This window comes from Lithobates pipiens, unplaced genomic scaffold (genome assembly GCF_037356315.1).
Source record: "Lithobates pipiens isolate NorthernLeopardFrog02 unplaced genomic scaffold, aLitPip1_a1.2 Scaffold_28, whole genome shotgun sequence".
In the NCBI taxonomy this organism is placed as follows: Eukaryota; Metazoa; Chordata; class Amphibia; order Anura; family Ranidae; genus Lithobates; species Lithobates pipiens.
Genome location: NW_027507789.1, coordinates 72,888,419 through 72,902,866, shown reverse-complemented (window position 1 = coordinate 72,902,866; position 14,448 = coordinate 72,888,419). Strand labels below are relative to the sequence as shown.

Sequence of the window (14,448 nt, the reverse complement as noted above, 5' to 3'; positions counted from 1 at the left end):
ACAATGGATTTGAAATGAAACAAACAAGATGTGCTTTAACTGCAGACTTTCGGCTTTAATTTGAGGGTATTTACATCCAAATCAGGCGAACGGTGTAGGAATTACAACAGTTTGTATGTGTGTCTCTCACTTTTTAAGGGACCAAAAGTAATGGGACAATTGGCTGCTCACCTGTTCAAAGGCCAGGTGTGTGTTATTCTCTCATTATACCATTTACAAGGAGCAGATAAAGGGTCCAGAGATCATTTCAAGTGTGCTATTTGCATTTGGAATCTCTTGCCATCAACTCTCAATATGAGATCCAAAGAGCTGTCACCATCAGTGAAGCAAGCCATCATTAGGCTGAAAAAACAAAACAAACCCATCAGAGAGATAGCAAAAACATTAGGTGTGGCCAAATCAACTGTTTGGAACAGCCTTAAAAAGAAAGAACGCTCAGCAACACCAAAAGACCCAGAAGACCACGGAAAACAACTGTGGTGGATGACCGAAGAATTATTTCCCTGGTGAAGAAAACACCCTTCACAACAGTTGGTTAGATCAAGCACACTCTCCATAAGGTAGGTGTATGTGTGTCAAATTCAACAATCAAGAGAAGACTTCCCCAGAGTGAATACAGAGGGTTCACCACCAGATGTAAACCATTGATATGCCTCAAAACAAGAAGGCCAGATTAGAGTTTGCCAAACAACATCTAAAAAAGCCTTCACAGTTCTGGAACAACATCCTATGGACAGATGAGACCAAGATAAACTTGTACCAGAGTGAGGGAAGAGAAGAGTATGGAGAAGGAAAGGAACTGCTCATGATCCAAAGCATACCACCTCATCAGTGAAGCATGGTGGTGGTAGTGTTATGGTTTGGGCATGTATGGCTGCCAATGGAACTGGTTCTCTTGTATTTATTGATGTGACTGCTGACAAAAGCAGCAGGATAAATTCTGAAGTGTTTTTGGCAATATTATCTGCTCATAGTCAGCAAAAAGCTTCAGAACTCATTGGACGGCGCTTCACAGTGCAGATGGACAATGACCCGAAGCATATTGCGAAAGCAACCAACAATTTTTTTTTTTTTAAGGGAAAGAAGTGGAAGGTTATGCAATGGCCAAGTCAATCACCGGATCTAAATCCGATTGAGCATGCATTTCACTTGCTGATGACAAAACTGAAGGGAAAATGCCCCAAAGAACAAGCAGGAACTGAAGTTGCAGTAGAGGCCTGGCAGAGCATCACCAGGGATGAAACCCAGCGCCTGGTGATGTCTATGCGTTCCAGACTTCAGGCTGTAATTGACTGCAAAGGATTTGCAACCAAGTATTAAAAAGTGAAAATTTGATGGATGATTGTTAATCTGTCACATTACTTTTGGTCCCTTAAAAAGTGGGAGGCACATATACAAATTCCTTCTTTTTTTATTTTTTATTCCTACACCTGATTTGGATGTAAATACCCTCAAATTAAAGCTGAAAGTCTGCAGTTAAAGCACATCTTGTTTGTTTCATTTCTATTCCATTGTGATGGTTTATAGAGCCAAAAGGATTAGAATTGTGTCGATGTCCCAATATTTATGGACCTGACTGTACATAAATCGGTATGCCAGTTTTTTCCTACCAACTATTTCCATAATCGGAATGCTGGTGGGGCAAGCAATATCCCAAACACTATAATGTCTAAAATTTTCTTACAAGATCTAAATAGCATGGGTTATTTCTGCACCATATGTTTTATGGTGCCTGGCTCCATTTGACATCTATCCCAGATTGGCTTTTCCTTACACCTCCAAAAGTATAATTTTTGCGGGGTTCAGTATTTCCAATGCAGAAAGTAGAGAAGGGCAAGCTTTTGCATAAGAGAAATGGAAACTTTAGATACTATGGTTTGAACGTCTGATCATTCAGTATTTGTCAATGGTTTTAAGTAGTCTTTACAGACTACTCTGTAGAAGAGGCTGTGAACAGTTAAAAAGGTATTTTGAATTTCCTGTAAATTCTTCTTTGAGTATAGCATAGTGCATAGGACTTCACAGAATACGGGGGTTATATGCTCCTACCCTCAGGTGATTGACCACTGGCAAAAACCTGTTAGGGCCACCCCCAGAGCATACCCACATAATCCCACCCACACAGTGAGGCTCCAGTTTTTTGGTAAGCAATAAGAAGTCATCAGCAAGGTCTGGTGGGGGTTCCTCCAAGATAGAAAATTTACAGCAAAAAAAAAAAAAAAAAAAAAAACTTCTGTTATCATAATTGTACGTTACAGGACTTGTATTCATAGTACATTGGAAGTACCCAACAATAATAAGTGGGCAACACCACAACAGAGAACTGCCAACAGGTTTACAAGAAACACAAGGGTTTAACCCTTTCCTGCCTATACTCATATGCGGATGGGTTTTCTTCTGTAACACAAATATGCGTACCAGTGTTTGTGCTGTGAAAGAGGCTGCACAGTGCGCTCCCAGCACAGAGACTGCGTTTTGGCAGATAGCCCCTCGTCTCGTACAATTCTTTGGGAAACCAGGACTCCTGTGATAACACAGAGGATAACAGAGGACCAGATAATGGCCTGAAAAATCCGGAATAAAGATGCTTGATGCTGACAAGACCAGGACACATCAACAGCCCTAATATAAATACAGAAAAAATCAGCGCAGTACAACCCCTTTACGAAAAGCTGCTGGACACCAAGGATCAATTACCAAATCCCAAAATACAATATATCAAACAGATGGTACAGCGCTCTAACTAAAATAAAATGATTACTAACATATTAAAATTAATAAAAAGTCCAAAGATAGCTTTTGAGTCAAAAAGTCCACGTGAGGAATCTTCAGTGGTATACAGTCAGTTCATGCATAAAGTGACTTAGTGCCAAGGGGGGGACCACCACCAATGGTAAAATTGGCTGCTCACCTCATCGTATGGACCCTTTAAATTACAGAGGGTCGTATGCACTTAAATATCAACTCATCCAATCACTGTACTCCTCTCCGACAATATCCGACCAATTCACAAACGAAAACACAGCTTTCTCCTATTCAGAGTCAAATGAACTGACACGTTCGTGGAATACCCACACTGGATCGGTATATAGCAGTATTCACAATTCCTCAGACCATGTGGATAGAAAGACAGGCCATAGTGCTCTCCATAGAAAAACGTTTTAATGATGAATATACATAAAAAACACACTTACAATAACGAAGCTTCATACGATCTTTAAAATGATCAATGACCGCGGGTGACGTCACGTGATCTCCGTCCGTACGTTACGTCCCTATGGGCGGGACTTCATCAGCGGACACGGAAACTACGTGACACCCGATATATGAATAGACATTACGGGGTTCCTATAGTGCGCTTACGGTGAGCGTGACGTGACGGACAGCCTCTCCAGGTTTACGAAAGTTACCAAGGTAACAACACATCCTGTCGTGTAGTACGAATCTACACGATAACAGGCAAAGACCTCAGGGAAGCCCTTGTGAATTTAAACAAACGTTACCAAGTTAACGGCTCATCCCATCATGCCTAACCGCACTATGCAAATGAGCACAGCAACGAGCGGAATATAAAAAAGGAATCATATAAATATTTGCAAACATTGCCGTTGCCACAATGAATCCCTTCCCCTTATGTATATAATGTAATCAAATAAAGAAAAACTGCTTAATGGGTACCAATACAAAAGAACCCCATTATTAAACACATTTTTAAATTGCAAAGCAGGAACTTTTTTCTCCAAACTTGAGTTTACAAAGTCCACCTCCTACAAAATGCAAATAAAGATGCGTTTCAAACTTAATATTCAAAAACAATTAAGAATATTAAAATGTGTATAATACACATATATCAACGTGACATCACCTGCAGCCAATAAATTAAATAGTACTAAAAATACAATAAAAAGTAAACAATAAAATCATCGATCAGTAATAAAACAGTTAATATCAAACCGACATTCAATCCACCAGGCATTAATACATTGGTCTCATGTATCCAGTAAGATTCCCTACGAATTAACTGGCGTATGAAATTACCCCCCCTCCAATGTTGTGACCCTCTCAATCCCCCAAAACTTTAGGCCTTTAGGGTTTTGCTGATGGAATTGTTTAAAGTGTCGGGACACATTGTGGGTTTTCAGACCTTTTTTAATATTATCTACATGTTCTGCTAAACGCACATGTAAAGGTCTAGAAGTGCGTCCTATATATTGTAACCCACATTCGCACTCTAACATGTAAACCACTCCGATCGTGTCACATGTAATCAATTGCCGAATATCGTATTCCCTATTAGTTGCAGAGGCCAGAAACTTCTTCCGTTTCTTAATGTTGACTTTAGAATGCTTACACGGCTTGCACCGCCCACAAGCATAAAACCCCCCCAAAAAGGAGAACAATCGGTTCTCTGATGGAATAGGGGGGTTAAGAACGCTGGGAGCAAGACGGTCCCTCAGAGAGGGAGCTTTTTTATAAATAAACTGTGGACGAGTAGGTAGTACGGGTCCCAAAATTTTGTCCTGCTTTAAAATGGACCAATGTTTAGACACTATCTTTTCAAATTTTTTGTGTTGAACATTGTAATCTAAAATCATTCTAAAATTTTGCTCACTATTATAAGTCTCGCTAGGTTGACTGGAGACTAAAGTAGTCCTATCAATCTGTTTGACCTTTTCAAATTCTGCCTTCAAGACTGACCGATCATATCCCTTTTGTTCAAATCTGGAGATCAACACATCGGATTGAGATATGTAATCCTCACTCCTCGTACAATTACGATGTAACCTAATGAATTGTCCCCTGGGGATGTTGCACAACCAAGATTGGTGATGACAACTCCCCAGGGGAATATAAGCGTTACGATCAGTAGGTTTAAAATGGTTAACCAACCTGAAGTTACCCAAATCTTTGTTGATCTCCAGATCCAAAAAGACTATATGATCTTGACTCACATTCCATGTGAGCAAAATATTCCTATCATTGGAATCCAATGATTGAATAAAAATATCGAGTGACGATCTAGTACCATCCCAAATCAAGATAAGATCATCTATAAATCTACGGTAGCACACCAGTTCTGGGGGGCGATGTTTAAAAACTGCTTCTTCCTCCCAGTGGGCCATAAATAAGTTAATAAATATTGTATTTTTAGTACTATTTAATTTATTGGCTGCAGGTGATGTCACGTTGATATATGTGTATTATACACATTTTAATATTCTTAATTGTTTTTGAATATTAAGTTCGAAACACATCTTTATTTGCATTTTGTAGGAGGTGGACTTTGTAAACTCAAGTTTGGAGAAAAAAGTTCATGCTTTGCAGTTTAAAAATGTGTTTAATAATGGGGTTCTTTTGTATTGGTACCCATTAAGCAGTTTTTCTTTATTTGATTACATTATATACATAAGGGGAAGGGATTCATTGTGGCAACGGCAATGTTTGCAAATATTTATATGATTCCTTTTTTATATTCCGCTCGTTGCTGTGCTCATTTGCATAGTGCGGTTAGGCATGATGGGATGAGCCGTTAACTTGGTAACGTTTGTTTAAATTCACAAGGGCTTCCCTGAGGTCTTTGCCTGTTATCGTGTAGATTTGTACTACACGACAGGATGTGTTGTTACCTTGGTAACTTTCGTAAACATGGAGAGGCTGTCCGTCACGTCGCGCTCACCGTAAGCGCACTATAGGAACCCCGTAATGTCTATTCATATATCGGGTGTCACGTAGTTTCCGTGTCCGCTGATGAAGTCCCGCCCATAGGGACGTAACGTACGGACGGAGATCACGTGACGTCACCCGCGGTCATTGATCATTTTAAAGATCGTATGAAGCTTCGTTATTGTAAGTGTGTTTTTTATGTATATTCATCATTAAAACGTTTTTCTATGGAGAGCACTATGGCCTGTCTTTCTATCCACATGGTCTGAGGAATTGTGAATACTGCTATATACCGATCCAGTGTGGGTATTCCACGAACGTGTCAGTTCATTTGACTCTGAATAGGAGAAAGCTGTGTTTTCGTTTGTGAATTGGTTGGATATTGTCGGAGAGGAGTACAGCGATTGGATGAGTTGATATTTAAGTGCATACGACCCTCTGTAATTTAAAGGGTCCATACGATGAGGTGAGCAGCCAATTTTACCATTGGTGGTGGTCCCCCCCTTGGCACCAAGTCACTTTATGCATGAACTGACTGTATACCACTGAAGATTCCTCACGTGGACTTTTTGACTCAAAAGCTATCTTTGGACTTTTTATTAATTTTAATATGTTAGTAATCATTTTATTTTAGTTAGAGCGCTGTACCATCTGTTTGATACATCAACAGCCCTGGTGGAATGGGCTTTGATGGGAAAACAAGGGATCTATTCCTTAACTGCTTAAGGACCGCCTCACGCCAATATACGTCGGCAGAATGGCACGGCTGGGCACCACGCGATAATTATACCAAATAATAAAAATTATTTAATAATGTAATCAAATCAAAAACACTGAAATTTGATCAGTTGCAGAACTGTCACTGTCATTACTTTTCAGTATTTGATGACGGATCTCCCCACAAATCACCATCGCTCAATTCTGCGAGTGATTTTCTAGCTGGTCTAAAACCACTTTTCATGTAAAAGGGACAGTTTTGATTTCTATGGACAATCTCCAGTTTCCAGGCAGAAAGAATAGTTTTTATAATAATAAACTACATGCGGGGCACCGGAAAGACCAATAGGGACAAAAGGGATGTTAAATTACATACAGCAATGTAATCTGTAAGATTACATTATACTGTATGTAATGTGTGCGTTTCACTTTTCCGTTCTCCGTCCCTGTGCGTCACATCGTTCGCAGGGAACGGACCCCTGGGCTCCGTGATAGATTGAGCGGAAGACGAGCCGCTCGCACTGTGGGAAGACATCGTTGGATCCAGGGGACAAGGTAAGCATTCTCATCCTGGATCCTGCGATGCGATCCCGAGTCTGGCTCGGGGTTTCCGCTAATGGCGTGGAAAACCACCACGAAATAACAGGTATCCTCAACAGGAGTGATCCTCAAGACCGCAGCAAACTGCGGAAGTAATGCAACAGTACATTAACATAACAGTACTGCGTTAACGAAAAATCAGGCAAAAAAAAAAAAAATTGCATATTTAATTGCAACTACACGGCCGCCTGCAAAGCTTTGCGGCCAAAACAAGCATCCGCCGATGCACTGACGTCTACCTTGTAGAACTTGGTAAACATATGGACAGACGACCAGGTCGCCACCTTACACACCTGAGTGACCGACGTTTGGTGTCGAAAGGCCCAAGACGTTCCGGATTGCCCTTGTGGAGTGGGCCGTGACCGGAAAGGGGGGCACCTGCCCCTTCAAGACGTAGGCTTGTACTACAATCTGTCTGATCCACCTGGAAATGGTGGCCGACAAGACCGTCACACCCTTCTTTGGACCAGCCACCGAAAAACAGCGAGTCTGATTTCCGAAAGGGAGCCGTGGCAGCCAAATACACCTTCGGGGTCCTAATCACATCCAGAGTGTGAAGGGCCACCTCCTTGGGGTGCTTCAGTTTAGGACACATGGTAATACAATGTCCTCATTGATATGAAAAGCAGAGACCACCTTTGGTAGAAAAGATGGTTGCAGAACATCACCTTATCCCTGTGGATGACCAAATAGGACGACCTGCAAGACAAGGCCGCCAATTCCGAAACCCTTCTGGCCGATGCGATGGCCACTAGAAAGACCACTTTCTGGGAAAGAGTCAACAGGGGAATCACCCTGATATTCTCAAACGGCGGTTTTTGAAGCGCCAACACCAGTTTCAAATCCCATGGGGGTATCAGTGGGCGCACCGGAGGGACTACATGTTGTACCCCCTGAACACGAAGGTACCCACTAAGGAGTGCGATGCCAGGGGTCGTTGGAAAAAAAAAAAAAAAAAAAAAAAAAAGACAGCCATGGCTGAGATTTGCCCCTTGATGGTGCTCAATGCCAATCTCTGGTCTATTCCTTGCGGGAAAAACAGCAAGATCCTTGCTATGGAAAAGGAACGCGGATGCCATCCTTTCTCCTTACACATGGAGATGTAGGCCTTCCAGGTACAATGGTATATCTTCCGAGAAGAAGATTTCCGTGCCCTCAAAATAGTTGGAATCACCGAGTCCGACAGACCCCGGTTCCTCAACACCTGGCTCTCAATAGCCATGCCGTTAAAGCCAGCGATGGTAAAGCAGGATGGAGAATTGGACCTTGAGATAGGAGGTCCTCTCGCAACGGCAGCCGCCAGGGAGCGTCTGCCACTAGACACACCAGATCTGCGTACCAGGGATGCTGAGGCCAATCTGGGGCAACCAGTATTACTGGGATCCCCTCGGCTTCCACTCTGAAGCAGACGTGGCAACAATTTCAGTGGAGGAAAGGCGTAGATCAGCCGGTACTGATCCCACTGAGCCACCAGCGCGTCTGACGCGTCTGCCCACGAATCTCTTGTCCTGGACACGAATCTTGGCACCTTCCGATTGAGACGGGAGGCCAGTAGATCCACATCTGGTGTTCCCCACTTCAGGCACAGCAGCCTGAATGTCTCCGGATACAATGCTCATTCTCCTGGGTCCAGCATCTGTCGACTCAGATAGTCCACCTGCCAGTTTTCCACTCCCGGGATGTAAATGCCCAACAGGGCTGGTACGTGTCGCTCTGCCCACCGAAGTATGTAAACGATGTCTCGAGCAGTGGCTGAGCTTCTTGTTCCCCCCTTGGTGATTTATGTATGCCACAGCCGTGGCGTTGTCCGACTGTATCCTGATCGGACGCCCTTGAAGGCTCACGACCATGTGTGGAGACACAGCCTGATCGCTATCAATTCGAGCAGATCGGCCGGCAACTCAGATTCGTCGACCAGAGGCCCTGAGTCGACTGAACCCCCATCACTCCACCCCTGCCGGATAGACTGGCGTCCGTAGTGATCACCGTCCACTTCAGAGGGGAAGGAACGATTTTCCGGACTGAATCACTGGGGACCTCAACCATCAGATCAGAGAGTCACTGACTGGCTGGCTCACCTGGATCTGTCGATCTAGGGACAACTGAGATTTGTCCAATTTTAACAAGATCTCCTTCTGTAGTACTCTGGTGTGGAACTGAGCATAGGGTACTGCCTCGAAGGAGGCTACCATGAGTACCAGTACTCGCATGGAAAACCAGAGCGACGACCACTTGCGGTTCAACAGAAGTTTTACCGCGGATCTGAGAGTGTGCAATTTGTCTGAAGGGAGAAAAGCTCTAGCTTCCCTGGAGTCCAACAGTAAACCTAGGTACTCCAGACGCTGGGTCGGCACTATCACCGACTTTTCTTTAGGTTCAACAGCCACCCAAATTCTTGCAAGGTCTGCATGGTGATCACCATATCCTCCTCTAATTCTGAGGCGGAAGATGCTCTCAGGAGGAGATCGTCCAGGTAGCCCACGATCGCAACCCCACATTGTCTCAGCAATGTCAATACTGGACCCAGTACCTTGGTAAGGACTCGGGGGGGCTGATGCAAGACCAAAGGGAAGAGACACAAATTGGTAACGGGCTTCCCCGACTGCAAAATGCAGAAACCTTTGGTGCTGAAGGCATATGGGTATGTGCAGGTACGCATCCTGGATGTCTAAGGACTCCAGGGAGTCCCCTTGATGGAGCACAGTGACTACTGAGCGAACGGATTCCATTCTGAACCTCTGCACTTTTACAAAGTGATTGAGGGCTTTTAAGTCCAAGATCGGACGAACCCCTTCCTTCTTGGGAACTACAAACAGATTTGAGTAGAATCCCTGGAAGCGTTCCGATTCCGGAACTGGTACCATCACCCCCCCGCGATTCAGCAAGTCCCTTACCGCCCCCAAGGGGCCTCTCGGCGAACCGGGGATACGGGTATGCTGGAGGGGAAGAATCTGTTTGGCGGCCAAGAGATAAACTATGTTGTAGCCTGAGGAAATCAGATCACAGACCCATTGGTCGGATAACCAAGAGGACCACTGGACTGCAAACTCCCAAAGTCGACCCCCTTCATGCGGTAGCACTTTTAATCGCAGGCTTGTTAGGCTTGCGGTTGCAGGGACTTTTTTGACCATACGTGGGCATCCTGTCGGGCTGGGGACGTTAGTCGAAGCACCGGGCGGACGGAAAAAGCCGTTTGCGAGCGGAAAAAGAGGGCCCTTGCCTACGACGTGACTCCTTATCCTTCCTGGCCTGCGGGAGTAGTGTACTCCTACCACCTGTGGCATTTGTAATAATGTCATCCACTGAGGCTCCAAAGAGCTGCTCTCCAAGGAAAGATAAATCTGTCAGGGCTTTTTTGGATGCCCGGTCAGCAGACCAGCATTTTAGCTAAATCAGGCACCTCAGCACCACGGCTGACACTGAAGCTCTGGATAACAGAGTATCCAGGGCCACGTCACAGACGTACTTAAGGCCTTGCACTAGTTGATCTGCTAGTTCCACGCAGACAGAGGAGGCCTGTTGCTCTCCCTATTTGCGGTGCAAACGTTTTGCCCACTCAGCCAGGGTCTGTGACAGCAGTGCGGATGCCAGTACAGGTCACACGGCTGACCCCACAACCGTAAACAAGGAACGAGCCACCGCCTTGGCCTTCCTATCCGTGGGATCCTTGAATGGGGGAGCCCTCTCAACCTGTATCGTGGTTACTTTGTTTAACCTGGATAATGGGGAGTCCTCGACCAGAGAAGCCGACCACTTTTTTAGAAGGCTTTCCTCAAAGGGGTAATGCACCGCCATGTATTTGGGGACCGCAAAAGGTCAGTTGCGGGCGACCCCATTCCTTGCAAATGAACTTATCAAAATAAGTCAGATACGGGAACACCTCAGGCGAACGTGCTGGCTTGCGGGACCCAAAAGGGACTGGTACATCAGCAGAGGGATCCGCTGGCTCCTGAATCTTCAGGGTATCACGCACAGCTGTGATAAGTGCTCCAACTAGTGCTTTGTCGCGCATGGACCCGGACGGGGGGACTCATCCTCACTGTCCAAACGGTCCTGGTCAGCGTCATCTGATAGGACAGAGCAGGGGTCACCAGCCACAGCAGGGCTAGAGTCTGCATCAGAGCTCTCCCCAGAGGACGGGGGGGTGGGGGCAGGGGCCTCTTCATTGCACCTTTCTACCCACACACCGCCTCCATCTTAGCAACAACGAATTGAGGACCGCCATCAGGGTGTCCATGGGCACTGCGCAGTCCGTAGGTGACCCGGTTGCCATTGCCTGGATTTCGGGGGAAGAAACCAGTTTCTGAAGCCATGCTGACCCCCTATCCTGTCTGCCACCTGTAGGGGACTTAGGACAGTGAAAGGTCCCACACTCCTGTTGCCGCTGACTGGGGGGCTCCTACCTGCCGGACTCACCACCCTGAGGAGTTCTGTGCAGAATACAAAGCGATGCCTGCAGCCCCCAGGGGTTCCCAAGCGCAGAGGGACAAAAAAACAGTGTCGGCAGCAGCCGTGGAAATGAGCAGTGAAACGATCTGTACAGCGTGCTCAGGCTTTAGGAAAATGGCCGCCCAGAATCCTGTACACAGACAGGAAACACAGGAAGAAAGGCTGTGAAAGCACATCATGCTGCTACTAGTGAGCACTGAAAAAACGTGCTCAGGCTTTCTGGAAAATGGCCGCCAGTGTCCTGAAGCCCACAGACAACCTGCTCTGCCCATACCTAAAATGGCTGCCAGACATTGCTATGAGGTGAAAATAAAACATGCCCTGCAGAGTCACAGTGCTGGCGCAACACAGGAAAAACGCACCTTCAAAGGACCCCCACACAGGACCACCGATACCCGTTCAGCCCCCCCATGACAGGTGAGAGTCCACAGAGAGCCCCTGCATAGGTTACACACACTGTTCAGCAGACACATGCAGCAACCCCCCCGGAGGGGGGATAGAGGGAAGAAGGAGAGGGAGAGGGAGGTGAGGTGGCCCCAGAATCCATCTCCCAGGGAATGCCCAGCTGCTCAGCCCCACCGAAGTAGAGAGAGCTGTACTCACCAGTCCTGAAGAGCTGGGAGACATTCCATTACAGACCCACTCACTGATCAGTACAGGGTGGCTGTTGGCCTTGGCATACTGTGAGCCAGACATCAGTAGCCCAGTCATATGTATGCCCCGGAGCATAAAAGTTCACCGACCACCTCTGGAGCTGAGGTATGTTGTGGCCTGCTGAGCCGTAGCTGCGACCTGCACACGCTCTATGGCCGGACTGCGGCGACTACAAGGATAAGTGAACCAGCCTGTCACCCAGCCGGCTGTTGATTGAAGATCATAGGATCATTCATCTTGTGCAAAAAGCAAAGCTTCTGCATCAAAAAAACATGGACCTATGGGGCCGCAGGGTTCCTAGGTGCATCTCCTTCACTAGGCAAAATAAAATGGAGTCTGCTAGGGCAAGCTGTGGGGGTTGCAGCCTAGGGACCACCCCCTGGGCGGAACTAAAAGTTTTGAAGTGTTGTATTACAACTTGCCTAGTCATCTCCAGTGATAGGGCTGACATTTTGTTACAGAGAGGAGCTGTGTCGGTCGGTGAATATAAGAGAAACTTGATTTACGATTCAAATTTTTTTTTTTATATTAAAAGATCATCAAACAAAATTGCAAAGGCAAACTAACTGAAAAGTCATTGAGAAAGTAAAGCGGCACATTAATACACATATTACAGGAGAGGGTCAGAGAGTGCAGACATTACTGCAGGAGATCAGCAGAGACTGGACATACTGCACGAGATTACCAGACTGCGGACTTATTCAGCCATGGAGCCTTGGCCCTGCCCTTCCCCCTCTATCTTCTGATTGGCCAACTGACTGATTGACAGCAGCAGGAGCCAATGGCACTGCTGTCCAAGTCAATCAGCAGCGAGAGTCTTGGATGGCCGAGACACTACCGGACATCGCTCGACAGAGATGGGGCTCAGTTAAGTATTAGGGGGCAGCTGCACACAGAAAGCTTTTTATCTAAATGCATAAAAAACATCAAGATAAAAAATCTGACTTTACAATCATTTTAAAACCTCTTCAGCCCCGGAAGGTTTTACCCCCTTCCTGACCAGAGCACTTTTTACAATTTGGCATTGCGTCGGTTTAACTGACAATTGCGCGGTTGTTCGACGCTGTACCCAAACTAAATTTACATCTTTTTTCCCCCCATAAACCTCTGCGTTTTTTATTTTTTGCGCTATAAACAAAAACGATTTTGAAAAAATATATATTTACTTTTTGCTATAATAAATATCCCCAAAAGTTTTTATAAAAAACAAAATTTCTTCATCAGTTTAGGTCAATATATATTCTTCTACATATGTTTGGTAAAAACAAAACAAAAAAAAACAAACAAAAAAAAAAAAACACACACGCAGTAAGCGTGTATTGATTTTTTTTGCGCAAAATTTATAGCGTGTATAAGCTATGGGAAAGATTTATGGCATTTTTTTTTTTTTGGTGATCTGCGATTTTTAGCAGTACTGCATCGGACAGATCGGAGACTTTTGACACTTTTTTGTGTCTATTCGCATGTATACAGTGATCAGTGCTACAAAAATGCACTGTTTGCTGTGTAAATGTCACTGGCATCGAAGGGGTTAACACTAGGGGCGATTCAGGGGTTAAATGTGTGTTCATTCAGCATGTTCTAACTGTGTGGGGATGGGAGTAACTAGGAGAGGAGCCATATTGTTTTTCCTACTAAGGATCCCTGTGACAGCACAGGGATGTGTGTACACACACACACACACACACACACACACACACACACACACAAATGTCCATGCTGGTGCTTGTGACCGCCAGCCACGGGTCCCCCACTGTGCAGCGGGCGTGCCGTCTGGTGGCCAAACACTGGTAGGACGTACCCTACGGGATTTCACCCAGGAGAGCCATTGTGCCACAGTACATCTGTGTGAAACAGTCGGCAAGTGGTTAAGGATCCTAGCAAAAAACTGGAGCCTCACAGAGCGATCAGGGTGGTCCTAGCAAAGATTATAACAGTGTGCAATCACCTGAAGGTAGTAGCATAGAATTCATGGTCACAGAATAAAGTCCTGTGTACTGTATGATGTACGGTTTAAATAAAAAAAATAAAAAAGTCCTGTTGCTGTAACCGATTAGCTGCAGTGGACATGTCCTATTGCCCACAGATTATGGTTAAATGCATACAGAATCTTGGATGCTCTTTTGCGCCAGGCGCTCCATATGAATCCTTATGAAGTGCTTCTAAATTGGAGACCCACTGGGATTTCCAAACACCAATTTACACAAGACCAATGTCCTGACAGCCATGAAGCAGAAAATTGCAAAGGCTTGCCATCAGAAAAGCCATTCCTGTCTGAGGTTAAATCTCAGATACAGTGGACACTGATGGGTCACTCACTTTTTAGCAAGGGACTTTAATCGCCGCCTTATCAAACTATGACGA

The 14,448-nt window shown here is 45.3% G+C and overlaps 1 protein-coding gene across 2 annotated transcripts in view; it reads right to left on the bottom strand.

The window, feature by feature from the left end:
- The window catches only part of MRPL45 (mitochondrial ribosomal protein L45), a 133,058-nt gene that overhangs the window by 61,251 nt on the left and 57,359 nt on the right, over nucleotides 1-14,448 (bottom strand). The gene's annotated exons all lie outside the window — the stretch shown is intronic.